The sequence below is a fragment of the Giraffa tippelskirchi genome, chromosome 9 (assembly GCF_054371585.1).
Source record: "Giraffa tippelskirchi isolate mGirTip1 chromosome 9, T2T-mGirTip1v1.2.pri, whole genome shotgun sequence".
Classification (NCBI taxonomy): Eukaryota; Metazoa; Chordata; class Mammalia; order Artiodactyla; family Giraffidae; genus Giraffa; species Giraffa tippelskirchi.
This window is the reverse complement of record NC_137283.1, coordinates 164,513,197-164,529,557: the sequence shown is the minus strand read 5'-3', so window position 1 is coordinate 164,529,557 and position 16,361 is coordinate 164,513,197. Positions and strand designations below refer to the sequence as shown.

At 51.5% G+C, this 16,361-nt stretch overlaps 1 non-coding gene across 1 annotated transcript; it reads right to left on the bottom strand.

Moving 5' to 3' along the window:
* Positions 1-15,572: 15,572 nt before the first annotated feature.
* On the bottom strand, positions 15,573-15,720 carry LOC145522132 (small nucleolar RNA SNORA12). The gene has a single exon (XR_014065943.1). It is a non-coding gene; the product is annotated as a small nucleolar RNA SNORA12 (small nucleolar RNA).
* Between the last annotated feature and the right edge of the window lie 641 nt (positions 15,721-16,361).

The following is a 16,361-nucleotide window of genomic DNA, read 5'->3' as shown; positions in this document are numbered from 1 at the left end:
AGGGCGAAGGCAGAAGGGGAGTGTCCAGTGCGGTTGCCAACAAGGACCCAGGCCCCCTCACCGCCATCGCCACGAGCCCCCATCAGCCGGCAGGTCTGAATGTGAACAAGGTCAGGCAGAATTCTTTACTGTTTGAATTACTGGGAAGCTCGCAAGGAGAAAATTTGTGTGTAAAAGCTCTGATGGGCCAGTGGGAAGAAAAACAGGGAGATGTTTACTTCTCAGCACATCTGGGTGCCCTCAGCGGTCCCTACCAGCCAGGCCAGCCCCCGAGCAGGCCGCGCCCACGTTCATTCCTGAGCCCCTGAGCCCCGGGGGGGCGGCAGGGACATGGAGAGAAGGGAAGAGTTTAGAATCACAGGGCGCATCAGCCTGGCAGATAGGGTCTCGTGCCCAGGAGCCCTGGGGGGCCTTGCCCCTGCTGGGGCCCTGGTCACGGTGCTCGGGGCCCACACGGGCTCTGGGGTGTCAAGTCCCTCTGCTGTGTGGCCCTCTGGGTGCTGGGCTCCTCCTGTACATGGAGAGGTGGCACCACGGTGCCTCTGGGAGGTACACAGCCTCGCCCGCGTGGGGACCTGCGGACAATGTCCGTGTCCACGGGACTGCCGCCTGGCTGGCTAGTGCTGTCCTGTGATCCAGGGCCACTTGCAGGGCTGAGGCCAAGGCCTGGCCAGGCTCAGGCGCGATGGGCCAGAGGCCAGGCTGGGGTGGGCGTGCCATTCACGAGGCATCTTCTAGGACCAGAGGGGCCAGCGGGACCAGAGAGCGGCGGAGTCCGAGTCTCAGAGGACCGTGCCGGGCCGCAGAGGCGGATGCCCGGACCTCGGAGCCTGTTCTACCTCCCAGGCATGGCTCTGACAGTCTCGCATGGTTTAACTCGCTTCATCCCCCAAACACCGAGCAGACATCGCTGCCGTCGCCCGCTCGCAGTGCCGGGAGCTGAGGCACTGCTGGGAGCTTCCTGCCGAGTGGCTCGCTGAGCTGGACCCGAGCAGCAGGCACCCCGCCGCAGCCACAGGAGAGACCCTGGAGCCGGGACAGCCGTCAGGGCCAGGAGGCAGGGGCCTGGCCTCAGCTCCGCTGGACCAGAAATGACGCCCTGACCAGAGCCTCATGTGCTGTTGCTACGTCGTGTCCGACTCTTTGCGACCCCATGGACAGTAGCCCGCCAGGCTCCTCTGTCCATGGATTTCCCAGGCAAGAATACTGGAGTGGGATGCCATTTCCTTCTCCAGGGAATCTTCCCAACCCAGGGATCAAATCCAGGTCTTTCTTTACCTTCTGAGCCCAGGGAAGCCCTACCCCCGTCCCAATTGATCCCGTAAACATTCGCCAAATTCCACCCGGGTGTGAAGCACTGAGCTGGCGGCTCCTCATTTTAAGGCCCCGTCCCCGGGGGGCCGTGTTCCCCAAGGCCCCTGGGAGGCAGTGAGGTGACTTGCTGTTTCTAACTGTGACACACGCTCGAATCAGAGGAACTCGCTTCGCTCTACACCAAGCAGTCAAGGGGGGAGGGCGTGGGATCCCGCTGGATAATGACTAGCCTGACATTTTAAACGGGAAAAGCAAGATGCAAAAGGGCGCCGTGTGTCGAGGGCATCGCTGCGGGGCCTGCTGTGTGTGGACTCGGGGGAACAGGGATGGGGAGTCAGACGTGGCTGCCGCCCCACGCGTGCTCCGCCCGCTCCGTCTTCCCGAGGGCTCCCTTCCCGGCCTGCTGCAGTCTCCATTCCCCAGCTCTCGGGTCCCTGAGCCCTGACAGCTCAGAGAGGCGGCTTCCAGGCTAGATCAGGGCACCCCCTCACCCTCACAGCCACCACAGCAAACTGCCCAGAATATCAAGGAAGGCGCACTTGGCTGCCACTGAAGCTATCTGTGCTGAGCGACCTCGCTGGGTGGGAGGATGCCCTTGTGCCCCCGAAACACAGGGTCCGGGTGTGGAACCCTGTCCCCGACCAGTGATGCAGACAACAGGCGCCCCCGGAATTCAGAAAGGGCGGCAGGCGGACGGAGCAGGCGCAGCCGCCCCGAGGAGAGCGTGGGGTCAGGCCACGGCGGGCTCTGGGTGCCGCGAGGACAAGCTTGGGCGCAGAGAGGGCGCCCCGCAACCCGCCTGCCTCGGGCGCCCAGGGCCTGCGCTGGGGCCGTGCTGTCCTCTTCGCCCAGCGGCAGTGACCGGGGATGCTCCGTGGAGCACCGTCAGAGCGCATGGCCCGGGTCTCCACGCTGAACACAGCACGGGTCTGCAGGGTGCTGGGACTGAGGCAGGGCGGAAACCCACGCTGGGTGGTCTCCAAACTGGTCATTGTCGGCCCAGCGCGGGAACACACAGCCCCTGGACCCTGGTAACCTCCCGAGGGAGCAGGGCCTCCGGCCCATCCCCTCTTGATTGAGGCTGGACCGGGACAGACACCACTGGTTATGTGACAAACAGCAGCCAGAAGGCAGCATGTGGCCCCAGGAACGTCCAGTCCAGGTTTAGGAAAGCTTTCAAAGGTCATAAAAAATAGCAGGAGAAACAAAGCAAACCCCCAGCAGCTGTGTGCTGGGTCGCCATGTGGGTTGCTCAAGTCCTTACGCCAAGATGCAAAGTCTCCCTTCATCAGCTGGACGGCATGCTGCATGCACGCCTTCCTTTGAGACCCGCAGGTGTCCCAGCAAAGGTGCTGGAGCATACCACGTTAACTCTGCCCGGGGCATCAGTGCTGTTGGACGAGGGGTGACAAGGACGTCACAGCCAGCACGCCGGCAGGCCAGCAAGTAAGCTTTCAGACCAGAGTTGAAGAGCAGGGGTCTCAGGACTGGGCTTCCCCCACTTTGACCCCTGGTGTCGCAGACAACACTTTCAAGGAGTTGTGCCCTAACCCACTTTCAAGGAGTTGTGCGGTCACCAAATGGTTCAGGTAAACACAGCTTCTCATCCCTTCATAAGCTACAGAGAATACATTTCGAAGTATCTGGAGCTTATCTAACCCAAACTCTCTTACTTTATGCTTTGTCCAAAGCCCCATCACCAACGACAGAAGCAAGGCTTCCAGCCCATATTCTTGGGCCCCAGTCCCATGAAGCACACATTTTGTGTACAGATTCAGCACAAACAGAATAATTCTCTCAAAGCTCTGTTCCTAGTCTCCCAGAGCATGTGAGTTCCCTTGCGGCTTCAACAGATCTGTCTCTGCATAAACAGAAGATAGATGAGTGGGTAGACAGACACCCACACAAAAGCAGCCTCTGCAAACGTGCGCAAGACTGTATCAGTGCTCACGTTTGGGTGTGTGTCTGCGTGCCTTTATTTTATGAAAGAAAGTTTTTTGGGGGACAGAACGCTAGTTTCAGTAAAACTCCTAAAGTTTTGTTGAAGGGTATAAATTATCCGTGGGTCAAAATGGGAAATTCATTTCTTAGACCCCTGCTCTTACCTCTGGTTTTCTACAGATCCTATAATTATTCCAATTATCTGGATTCAAACATCCTCAAATCACAGTGTTACAAAAAAAAAAAATTCACCTTTCTCAGGGATATTTATATTAACTGAAATGAATTACTTAAATCCAAGAAAAACAGTGCCTATAGTAGAAATTCCAGGGTTCATACACATATATGTGTGTGTGCTAAGTCGTTTCAGTCATGGCTGATTCTTTGAGACCCCTTGGACTGTAGCCCACCAGGCTCCTCCGTCCATGGAATTTTCCAGGCAAGAGTACTGGAGTGGGCTGCCATGCCCTTCCCCAGAGGATCTTCCTGACCCAGGGATCGAACCCATACACATATATTTTCTATCAAACAATCCACCCATCCATTCTTCAATTCAATCACTACTGGATGTATTGAGTTACTGTTTTGTACCAGGAGCTCTTCTAGGTAAATTAATGAAAGTTTCTGCCTTTATAGAAGATTCATTCCAGATGAGTGTCTTTTCTAAAGCAGATTACAAAGCATTCTCGTGCTCATTGCCTTAGGAGAAGCTCACAGGAAATTGTGAGTGTATTAGCCCACAGCTATCACAGTAACGATGAGTAACAAGCCACCCCGAAGCTCAGGGGTTTCTAAGAACAAACGTTGTGTTTTACCCTCATGAGTGTCCAGGTCACCAGTGGTTCAGTTGGTCTACACAGGGCTGGGCTGGCTGTGGCTGGCTTGGCTCCAAGCTGTGGGTTGAATTTCTGTCTGACCTGAATGCTATTCTGCGGCCATAGCCAAAGGACAGCAGCTGACCAGGTGTTCCTTTCATGGTGGAGTATGAGAATTAGCAAGGACCCCTAGGTCCTCCCCCCAGAGCCTCCACACTGATGTCTCTGCCCACATTCCTACCAGGCAAGCTCCACGGCCACACCTGATGCCAATGGGCCAAGTCACATGGTCAGACCCTTCCGGGAGGCCTTGCAAAGTCATGCGGTAAAGGGCAGGTTAACACTCTTTCATAGGTAATGGAAGGGTGGGGACCAATTATCCAACCTGCCACACCTGGGAAAGTAGTGAGGTCTCCATTCCACAGAGGAGGGGACTAGGTCTCCCAGAGGTGAGGGGCTTGTTCAAGCTCACATCACCACTCATGAGACAGCCAGGCCTCTTGGCCCCCGAGTCCATGCCCTTTGGTTATTGCACTGTTTCAGCGGCACAACCCGCTGCATCTTTCTCCCACACTGAATAGGCTAGCTTATCTGTGGTGCCGGAAGCTCAGCTTCTCTGTGTACTTGTGCTAAATAAGATCTCAGACTCAGAGCTTTGGGAGAACTAGAAAAGGCTGCTTTATTGCTTTGCCAGCAAAGGGAGCCACAGCAGGCTAATGCCCTCAAAACCGAGTGTCCCCACTTGGGGAGGACAGTGAGAAGTTTATGGCAATTGTTCAGAAAGGGCGTGACCAGTTGGTGGACATTCTTCTGATGGGTTGCTGGTGGTGAGGTGAGTAGGAATCAGCATCACCAACCTTCAGGTCAACTGGTCTGGTGTCCACATGCCTGTGGGCAGCATACCTTGTGACTCAATAACTTCTCCCACCTGAAGGGGTTTCAGTATCTGCAAAACAGCTCAAAGATACTGTTGTGTGTAGTCAGTGATGGGGAAACAGAAGCTTGCCCCAAGGCTGCTCTTGACTATTTGTTTCTCCCTGGTCTTATCAGTCCAGTCGCTCAGTCATGTCTGACTCTTTTCGACCCCACGGACTGCAGCATGCCAGGCCTCCCTGTCCATCACCAACTCCCGGAGCTTGCTCAAACTCATGTCCATTGAGTCAGTGATGCCATCCAACCATCTCATCCTATGTCGTCCCCTTCTCTTTCCCAGCGTCAGGGTCTTTTTCAATGAGTTAGTTCTTCGAATCAGGTGGCCAAAGTATTGGAGTTTCAGCTTCAGCATCAGTCCTTCCAATGAACACCCAGGACTGATCTCCTTTAGGATGGACTGGTTGGATCTCCTTGCAGTCCAAGGGACTCTCAAGAGTCTTCTCCAACACCACAGTTCAAAAGCATCAATTCTTCAGTGCTCAGCTTTCTTTATAGTCCAACTCTCACATCTGTACATGACCACTGGAAAAGCCATAGCTTTGACTAGATGGACTTTTGTTGGCAGAGGTGCTAAAACCCCCAAATATTGTCCTTTATGCTGTAATCTTATAGAAAAGACCAGGGCATCTCTCAAGAGACATTACCCTTAAAACACAGCAGCCTTGAGGAAGTCACTAAAATGCTTCTTTCATCAGGCTTGTTGGCACCCTGGGTGCCCAGGCGCACGGGGAGGAGGTGGTTCTGCTGATGCGGACGCTCTGCTTCGGCCCTGAACCCCACCCCTCTTCTTGCTCTTGACGGAGAGGCTGGGTCGCAGGTCTCTGGTCGGAGAACAGGGTCCCTGGACTCGATGCGCCCACTCCCTGCCTGCGTGATTACCAGCTGCCCTGCAGGTCTGTCTCCCCTTCCCCCTCCTTTCCATCCCAGACCTCTCAGGCTGCATTCCTCATAGGTGTCAAGGATATTTTCTGTTGTACTGCTAATTATAAACAACCTTTAAAATGCCATTAAATATAAATCCATTCATGAGTAAGATCCGAGCCATCCATTCTCCAGGCCAATTTTCAGCTTCAGCCAGGAAGCCGAGAATGCAGCTTTTCACGCTGAAGCCAGCCCACCCCGCGCGCTGGGGCCAGGCCCCCTAAGGGCAGTGAGCCGGCGTTGCCCCTCCCTGTGGAGTTCATGGCCCCACACAGAACGCAGCGGCATTTCTCAGCTCTCTGATTGCATAGTCTCTTCTGGTCTCCATGCAGACTGCCCTTGCACTTGATTTCCGAAGATGGGCTAATTACTTGACATAATTAGCTCCTTATAATGTTATGCTGTCTACGTAAACCAGAAAGCTTTAATTATCCACATTTCAACCTGATGGACTTTCACATCTGCTTTTAGAATGTTCCCTTGCCCGGGTCCGGTCATTGTAAGGGCTCACGTGTTGTCTTTGGGCTTCCCTGAGGGCTCAGCAGCAAAGAGTCATCCTGTAATGCAGGAGACTTGCAGGAGATGGAGGTTTGATCCCTGGGCTGGGAAGATCCCCTGGAGAAGGAAATGGCAACCCCACTCCAGGATTCTCACCTGGAGAATCCCATGGACAGAGGAGCCTGGTGGGCTACAGCCCATGGGGTCACAGTAAGTTGGACATGACTGAGAGACTAAGCAACAATGTTGTCTTTGGTGGGTTAGCAAGTGAGCAGAGTTATAATTTTATTTTTTGCTGGAAGACATGCATTTATTTGTATGAATAGGACTGTGGGAAATGTAAACAGAGTAGATAGGGCATTTATGAGAACACATTCTTTGCCAAAGCCACTCAGAACATTTGCACAGTTACATGACTTATCAAATGCCTGGTTAAGTTATAGGGCATGATTAAAAACCCAGATCAATTTTGACTCCAAGAATGACACCCTACCCACCAAAAAATGGCAGAGGCTCCAGTACAGTTTTTTCTCTTTCTAGAATCAACCATGTCATTCTGATAGTTATGAGAATTATTTTAAGATTAGAAACCAAGCTATAATATTTCTCAGGCCCATTTCCTAAAATAAACCACAATTTATAGGTGTGGGCTACAGAAGCTTTGATACTCAGATACAATTAGGAATTGTAGACACTTGGAGAATGAACTGGCTTCTATTCCGAAATAACCAAACAAATCTTTATTTAAGGATTTAGAATGCAATGAAACAAAGACTCCCAAACACCCAAAATTGATCAATAAGGACTCTGGGGATATCCGTTTCCTGAATATTTCAAGGGCTAGGAAAATCTTACTTTGTAGTTTAAACCAAGGACATGTGGTCTCAAGGTCTAGTTCCTAATCCCCTAACCTGATTTATTCATGAAATAGCAAGAAGCCTAACGCTTGAACTCACATGCTATAGCCAGGTCTGGCTCAACTTTTTCCTGAAAGGTAATTACACTAAGAATGAAAAAAAAAATTCTATAGCAGGGTTTTCAAGGAAGGTGCTATTTTAAAGCATGTTCGCTCCTCTTGGTGTGAACTGGAGGCTGCGATTCGCTTTCCACAGGTGGAGTATGTTGTACTTGACTGCTATCACTCCCCGGCAGATTACCAAGGCAGGTGGTTCCTCCTCACGCTCCCTGGGAGCCCTCCCTGGGGACAAGCCGGCACTGTGTCATGAAGGCACACAGCGTCCCTGTAGGAGGCTGTGTATGAGGTGTGGATGCCATGGGAGATGCCACCTTGGAAGTCCAGCCTTCAGATGGCTTCCAGATTCCTCACCCACCGACTCTAAGATACACACTGAGATGTATTTACATATGTGTGCGTGTGTATATACACATGCATATACATATACACATATATGCACACGTACATATACACATGTACATGTGCATATATACATACACACACATTTATGTATATATACATATACACAGACACGTATATGCATATACATATACACATATCCATATGTAGTGAAAGGAAATGGTTCACATGGTTATGGAGGCTGAGAAGCCCCACCACGTGCCATCTGCAAGCTGAGACCAGAAGAGCAGGTGGTGTGAGCCCCAGCCGGGGGCAGGAGAGGCTGAACCAGCCGGTCCAGCGCGTCAGTGAGCAGGAGAAATGGGGGATCCTCCTCCCCGCACCTTCTGTCCTACTGAGGCCCCAGCTGACTGGACGCCGCCCACTCACAATGGGCGGGGCCCAGGGCTTTACTGAGTGCACCTATTCAAATGCTAACTTCATCCAGAAACGCTCTCACACACAGAGTCCTGTCTAACCTGGGTGCGAGCGTGCTAAGTTGCTCAGTGGTGTCCACCTCTTAGCAATTCCAGGGACTGTCGCCCGCCAGGCTCCTCTACCCATGGGATTCTCCAGGCAAGGATACTGGAGTGGGTTGCCATTTCCTTCTACAGGGGATCTTCTCTACCCAGGGATCAAATTTGTGTCTTCTGCATTGGCAGGCGGGTTCTTTACCACTGAGCCATCGGGGAAGCCCCTGGGTGCCCTGTGCCAGTCAGAGTGACAGAAAATTTACCATCATTATTACTCTGTTTACTTCTTCATATAAAAATGAGGGCCTTATGTTGCTTTTTAGGGCTTCCCTGGTGGCTCAGCAGTAAAGAATCCGCCTTCAATGCAGAAGACACAGGTTCAATCCCTGAGTCAGGAAGATCCCCTGCAGAAGGAAATGGCAACCCACTCTAGTATTCTTGCCTGGAGGATTCCATGGACAGGGGAGCCTGGTGGGCTACAGTCCATGGAAATGGACATGACTTAGCGACTAAACCACCAAGCACCACCACTGCTTTTTAAAGAGGTTGTGCTGTCTGTGAATTCCATGTGAAGATCATAACAGAGCATCACAAAATATTTGTGGTAGTGGAGGAGGTGTGGGGTCAGATGAAACTGAAGCTGCGTTGATGAATAATGGTTCACTGACCACTATTCGCAAGGATGTGAAGGGTTTTTATTAAACTCTCTTAAAGACTGAAATGCTTAAAGGTCTTGATTAATGCATGCATGCTCAGTTGAGTCCAACTCTTTGGCAACCCTAAGGACTATATAGTCCGCCAAGCTTCTCTGTCCATGGAATTCTCCAGCAAGAATACAGGAGTGGGTTGCCATTTCCTTCCCCAGGGGATCTTCCTGACCCAGGGATCAGATCCAAGCCTGTTGAGTCTCCTGCACTGTCAGACAGAATCTCTACCAACCATGCCATCTGGAAATCAGTTAAAGGTCTTAAGATAATCTGTGTCTCGTGGGGAGATTTCAGAAAATGTGACCGAGAGAGAGTCAGGGACAGTGGGGAATTTTCTGGTGGCCCTGAAATCGCAGCTCACAGATGGCTTCTGGATTCTGCCTTTCAAAACCAAAATGCCATATTAATAAGCTGAGTCCAGGCTAACTGAGTCTGAAATAATGATGATTTTTGAGCCAAGCACGGGATTAAAGCCATGATCATCGGGCCTGAGGGAAGTGCCCCAGGCTCAGGCCCTTGGCCAGGGAGGGAACTATGTGTCCCTGACCCCAGGCCAGAGGCTTCCTGGCTGTTCCTGGCCCGCCACCAGCCGTACAGGCTCTGCCTTCAGAGTCTCTTTTCTCTGGGTCCTCACTGCTGTGTGGGTGAACTCAGAGGCCAGAGCATAGCCTGTGGCCTGTGGCCTGCGGCCCTTCCTTTACTTCCCACTGCCGACGTCTCAAGCTGACTGCACTCAAGAGCTTCATGCTGGATTCAAGCCTCATGGAGACACTGCAGTCTGACCTGGGGGTCTTGAAGCTGCTCACCCCCTCTCCTCCACAGCTTCCTGGGGCCCAGCCAGGATGGAGGGTAGCGTGGCTTCCCCTGCAGCCCACAAAGTCGGGGAACAAAGCCATCCCTGGGGCTCTGGGAAATGTCCTGTTCTCTCCAACTTCAGTTCAGTCGCTCAGTTGCGTTCAACTCTTTGTGACCCCATGAACTGCAGCACACCAGGCCTCCCTGTCCATCACCAACTCCCGGAGTCCACCCAAACCCATATCCATTGAGTCAGTGATGCCATCAAACCATCTCATCCTCTGTTGTCCCCTTCTCCTCCTGCCCTCAATCTTTCCCAGCATCAGGGTCTTTTCCAATGAGTCAGCTCTTTGCATCAGGTGGCCAAAGTATTGGAGTTTCAGCTTCAACATCAGTCCTTCCAATGAATATTCAGGACTGATCTCCCTTAGGATGGACTGGTTGGATCTCCTTACAGTCCAAGGGACTCTCAAGAGTCTTCTCCAACACCACAGGTCAAAAGCATCAATTCTTCAGCACTCAGCTTCTTTATGGTCCAACTCTCACATCTATACGTGACCACTGGAAAAACCATAGCCTTGACTAGACAGACCTTTGTTGACAAAGTAATGTCTCTGCTTTTTAATATGCTGTCTAGTTTGGTCATAACTTTCCTTCCAAGGAGTAAACGTCTTTTAATTTCATGGCTACAATCACCATCTGCAGTGATTTTGGATCCCAGAAAAATAAAGTCAGCCACTGTTTCCACTGTTTCCCCATCTATTTCCCATGAAGTGATGGGACCGGATGCCATGAACTTAGTTTTCTGAACGCTGAGCGTTAAGCCAACTTTTTCACTCTCCTCTTTCACCTTCATCAAGAGGCTCTTTAGTTCTTCACTTTCTGCCATAAGGGTGGTGTCATATGCATATCTGAGGTTATTGATATTTCTCCCAGCAATCTTGATTCCAGCTTGTGCTTCTTCCAGCCCAGCGTTTCTCATGATGTACTCTGCATAGAAGTTAAATAAGCAGGGTAACAGTAGACAGCCTTGACGGACTCCTTTTCCTGTTTGGAGCCGGTCTGTTGTTCCGTGTCCAGTTCTCACTGTTGCTTCCTGACCTGCACGCAGGCTTCTCCCAGTTCACTGGGATATTTAATAAGAACCCAGAGCAGTCACTTACCCTGCTTCCCCCAGTCAAGCCACTGCTCCCACTCTTTGCTTTTCTTTTTGGGGTAAATTGAAGAAAGAGAGAGAAACAGAAATATTCAAACCTACAACGGCTGCTTCCAGGATCCTTTTGGAGAGCTGGACGCTCCTGAGCCCTTGCACGTGGGTGTGAAGGGAACCCCCGCATTTCTGGGGACTCTTGACATCAAAGGAAGGCATTCCCAGCCACCGGCCACCGAGGGGCTTGGTTTCTGAAAGCTGCAGCCTTGAAGTTGTGCTACAGTTGTTTACTGCTCACTTGCAGAAGGGAACTTTATATTCTTTTTTCTGTTCCAGGTTTTTCTGCTCAGTTAGTAAAACTCTGTTTTCACTTGCTGCCACCTCCTGTTCTGCTCTGGTGGATTTCAGACAACACCTCACCAAACGGTCTGGTTGGCGTGAGGTTGGACTCCTGCTCCTGCAGGGGGTAGGATGGGGGCAGCAGGAAGGAGGCAGCTCTTGTCTGGTGAGCACCCTGGTCCCCAGCTAAGGACAAAGGATGGAGGAGCCACAGCCGTTTCTCATCACGCCCCTTCCACAGTGGTCTTCTTTTTCATTCTGGAATTTTCCCCACTCTGTGGGGGAGGCCCCTGGTTTTCAGAAACCTTAAGTTTGAGAGAAAGCACGGTTTGGAGTCAGGCTGACAGAGGTTGGTGATGGCCCTGACCGCCTGGCCAGGTCTGCTGAGCCCAGGACTCTGCCGCCCACCAACCCCCGCCCCCAGCCACCCGCCGTGGGCATGGCCATGTGGCCGATTCTGCCTGGGAGAGGGCACAGATGAGCCCGGGGTCCCTGCAGCCTGGCTCTGGAAGTCTCCTCCCTCCTCTTCCTCTGGCTGAATGGGGAGACTTCATGGCCTGCAGGGGCAAAATGGTGTCGGGAGCAGGGGCCCGCATGACCTCAGAGAAGGTCACTCACCCACTAGGAGCTCGGCGATGAATGTTTTCTAAGCAAAATTAGCTTTCTGAAATTAAGCTACAGAACTGGGCTGTCTGGTGAGTCAGTACTGCCCTGAGAAACACAGGCCAGTGGCCCCCACTCACGCCAGCCCTGATTTCTCATCTACTCAAGGAGGGATGATACTGCCCGCCTCGCTGTGTTCAAGACAGCATCGCAGGACAGGAAATCTGGGGGCGACTCGACCAGGGTCTGGTCTCGGCAGATCAATACCTGCGTTCCTGCTTTTCAGACCGGCTCTCTCTTCCCTGAGTCTCCCCGCTGCCTGTCTCTGAAGCTCCATCCCTTCATTCTGTGACCCAGGCATCCTCAAACCGCCCGTGACAGTCAGTGAGGGGGGCGCCCTCACTCGGCAGTCTTCTACCACTGGGTCGGCGTTCCTGCCTAGTAACAACCCCCCACCCCACCCCGTTTCCTTGGGTGCAATGAATGGGACAAAATCAGAGACTGGGATGAGTGGGTCTGTCCGTCAAATGACCACCTAATCCCAGGAGGGCTCGGTCCCTCAGTTAGGATGATGGAGGCTCTCCTGGTTGGAACCAAGTGGAATGGCTCCCTAATAGCTCGTAATTATACATCTGCCAACTGCACGCCCAGGCGGAAACGCACTGGCATGGCCTGAGAAGGAAGCGGGGGCCCGCCAGGGGTCCTGGTCCTCAGGTCGACCCTCAGCCTGGGTCTGGGGCCAGACACCAGCCTCTCCCTGCCTCCTGGTCCTGGGGAGTGGCCCTCCTTTTAAGAAGCTAGTTTATTCTGCCCAGCTTGTTTGAGGTAAAAGTGATAAATGGAAATTGTTTATGAAGGTGTGTGGTGTGGTGTTTTGCACACGTGTGACCTGTTTCCCACACCAGGTCCATTGACGCATCCAGCACCCCCACGCACACCTTTTATTCCTCACGATGAGGACACTTACATCTCCTCTCTGAGCACGTTTCAGATGCTGGGCATTGATCCAGAGCATCTTCACCTTCTAACTGAGGTCTGTATCCTCTGATGGACGTCTCCGCGCCCCCTATTCACTCCACCTCAACCCCTGCCCCAGCCCCTAGCGACCACCACTCTGCTCTGGTTCTGGGAGTCTGGCTGGTTTTGAGGTCACGCAGTGTTTGTCTTTCTGTGTCTGGCTCATTTCAGCCAGCTGGCTTTCTGTCCGTGTGTCTGTCTGTCTAATGGAGTTTGGCCTCTTCACACCCCTCCATTTTCCAGGTGATTCTCACGGTCGCCCAGAGAATGCAGGTCAGTCTCCAAGGACAAGCCCCAGACATGGACTTTCCTGACACCTGCTGGCCACTCCTTGTCTCCAGGGCATCTCAGTTCTCACCTGTACTAGGGGCACTGCCAGGGGCCACAAATGAGGCTAACTTGAGACAGATGGACGGGAGAAAAATTAACAGGAGCTATTAAGGCGTGCATGGCACGTTTACACGAGAACTCAGTGATGCGGAACTCGGGGTGCTGGGCACCACAGCTTCCACAGCATCCCAGCAGAAGAACAAGGGGCTTGGAGAGAAGGGTCAGGACAGAGGACTGGGACTCAAGCCCCCAGAGATAGCGAAGACGGGGTGGCACAGGCTGATGGAGGCAAGAGTGTTTCAGGAGGGTTTGCTACACATGCCTGACAGAAGTGATGTTTCAGGAGGGTTTGCTACCCAGAGTCCCAGGGGCCATCTGTGGGCTGAGAACAGTCTAGAGTTGCCAAATAATTAAGAATTGTCCGGCCCTTACTGATGGGGGTGGTGGGGCAGAGTTTATCTTGTGTTTCCTTTTTCTCACTGTTTCAGCTCAGAAGCCCCCCTGTGCAGAGCGGTGTATTTGGGGTGGCACCTTCCAGCCCCTCTAGAAGCCAGACCTAGGGGCCTGCAGCCCAGGGCTTCTGGGTCCTGGCTGTTCACCGTCTGGAGAGGTGGCTTTCTGGTGCGTCTGTGCGTGTGTGGTCAGAGTCTCAGGCTTGGCCCCGTGTCCGTCCCTGGAGGGGGCAAGCCTGCCAGGCAGTGATTTCCCCCCACTCCTTCCCCAGCAGAGCCTGGGCCCAGCTGGGACATCCCGCCCGGGGTCAATCCCTCTGAGCAACACTCTGCTCCTCCTGGAGGATGCACTCTGGGGTCCTCAGAGTGAGTCATTCCTTGGGTTGGGATCTTAGCTGAATTCTCTAGAATTAGCAAAGCAACCAGCATGGGCTCTGGTGTTGGGATTAGAATGTAAGAATTGTATCAGGTGTAGGGACCATAAAAACTTAAGGACTTTCACCAGCTGTTCTCTACCAATCAGCCTTGAGGTGAGATGCTTGGGGTTTTGTGACCCATCACTTATTCCCCTCTAAGTGGATACTGAACTCTGAAAAAAAGTTGGGTTTATCAATATAGCCAACACTGGGAAACAATGTAATTTTTTTTTTTTTGGTATACATTGGTTTGTTTGATTTTTAAAAATTCAACTCCTTAGCAGTTCCTACTTGCTCTGGCTCTGGTGGGGACTTCTGAAGAAAGTGAGCTCCCGAGTACCTCTCCTTCAGCTTTCTCTGAAAGGATGGTGAAAACTTTCTTTCTCCCTGACACATCATGGTTTCCCTTTCTCTGCAAACAGCCTCTCAGATAGAAAATGCAGACAACTGCACAGAATGTGCTGGGGATGAAGAATGATTAGGACTCTGGACTTTGACTGCCGAGGACCCATGTTCAATCCCCGGTCAGGGAACAAAGATCCCACAAGCAGAGCAGTATGGCCAAAGAAAAAGAAAGAAAGAAAAGAAAAACGCTGCCATGTCATAAACAAAGGATGCTGAGGCCCTCAAGCCATCAGCCGCTATAGCAGCAAATAGATGGGCAAACAATGCAAACAGTGACAGATTTCCTTGGGCTCCAATATCACTGCAAATGGTGACTGCAGCCATGAAATTAAAAGATGCTTGCTTCTTGGAAGAAAAGCTATGACAAACCTAGACAGCATGTTAAAAAACAGAGACATCACTTTCCTGACAAAGGCCTGTTTAGTCAAAGCTATGGTTTTTACAGTAGTCATGCACGGATGTGAGAGTTGGACCACAAAGAAGGCTGAGTGTTAAAAATTGATGCTTTTGAATTGTGGTGCTGGAGAAGACTCTTGAGAGTCCCTTGGACTGACAGATATCAAACATGTCAATCCTGAAGGAAATTAATCCTGAAAAATCATTGGAAGGACTGTTGCTGAAGCTGAAGCTCCAATACTTTGACCACCTGATATGAAAAGCCATTCACTGGAAAAAACCACGATGCTGGGCAGATTGAAGGCAATGGAGAAGGGGGTGGCAGAGGATGAGATGATTAGGTAGCATCACTGACTCAATGGACGTGAATTTGAACAAACTCTGAGAGATGGTGGAGGACAGAGGCGCCTGGGGTGCTGCTGTCCGTGGGGTCTCAAAGGAAGGAAATGACTTAGCGACTGAACAACAACAGGGGCATTTACCATCTGCCTCTGTGGGGACTGAGTCCTGAGCTGCAGCAGCTGTCGACCTTTGACCTGCCCTGAAGGGAGTTCCAGGTGGAAAACCGGAATGAGCTATCTTGTTATCTTTTTTTTTTTTTCCGCAAATATATCACAGGGGTGGAGGAACACCCCTCAGCAGACATTTTCCTCAGGCCAAACAGGTCTATGTCATCCTGTCTGTAAGGACTTAAACTTATGAGACACCCTTTCACATGTGGGAGGCCATATCTGATGCAGAAAAGGCTAGAAAGAGATCTCTTTGTCATCGAGCCTTTGCCAGCTCCTATATAATATATGTGGCAGAGTCAAGCCCATTGGAAAACTTCACAAATGTGCCAGAAAGAAAACCACCACAATTATCTTGCTATCTTGTGCTTCACAAAACTGGTGGAACAGGCCTTTAGATAATTACAGATTTTCAGGAACTGATTTTATGAGTCCAATCCTGGCATCTCCTCGTATCCAAAAAAGCACTCAATCACTTCATCTTGTGCTTTACAAAACTGGTGGAACAGGCCTTTAGAAAGATATTTTCAGGAACTGGTTTCATGATCCCAATCCTTACATCTCATCATATCTACAAGAGCACTGAATCCCCCGCTCCTCGTGACTAGCAGAACACCTTTTGTAAAGAGAAGTGCTTAACTGCATGGACTCCCCTTCAACACAGTCGCCTATACTGACCTTGCCCCCCACCTCTTTGGAGAAGTTCCTCGGAGCTACTGGCTGCTGTCCCCATTTTGTCCCAAATAAAACCTAACTTGAAACTCTCATGCTGTGTGTGTGTGTGTGTGTGTGTGTGTGTGTGTTTTAAGTCGACAGGTGTGTCAACAGGGGAAACCTGTCTACAGGATTTTGTGTTGTTGCTATTATTATTTGGGCAAAGATCAGCAACTTTATTCAGAGAGCCAGCAAACCAAGAAGACGGTGGATTCATGTCCCAAAGAAGCATCTTGCCTGAGTTAGAATCCAGGCTTCTTTTATACTAAAACAGGAGGC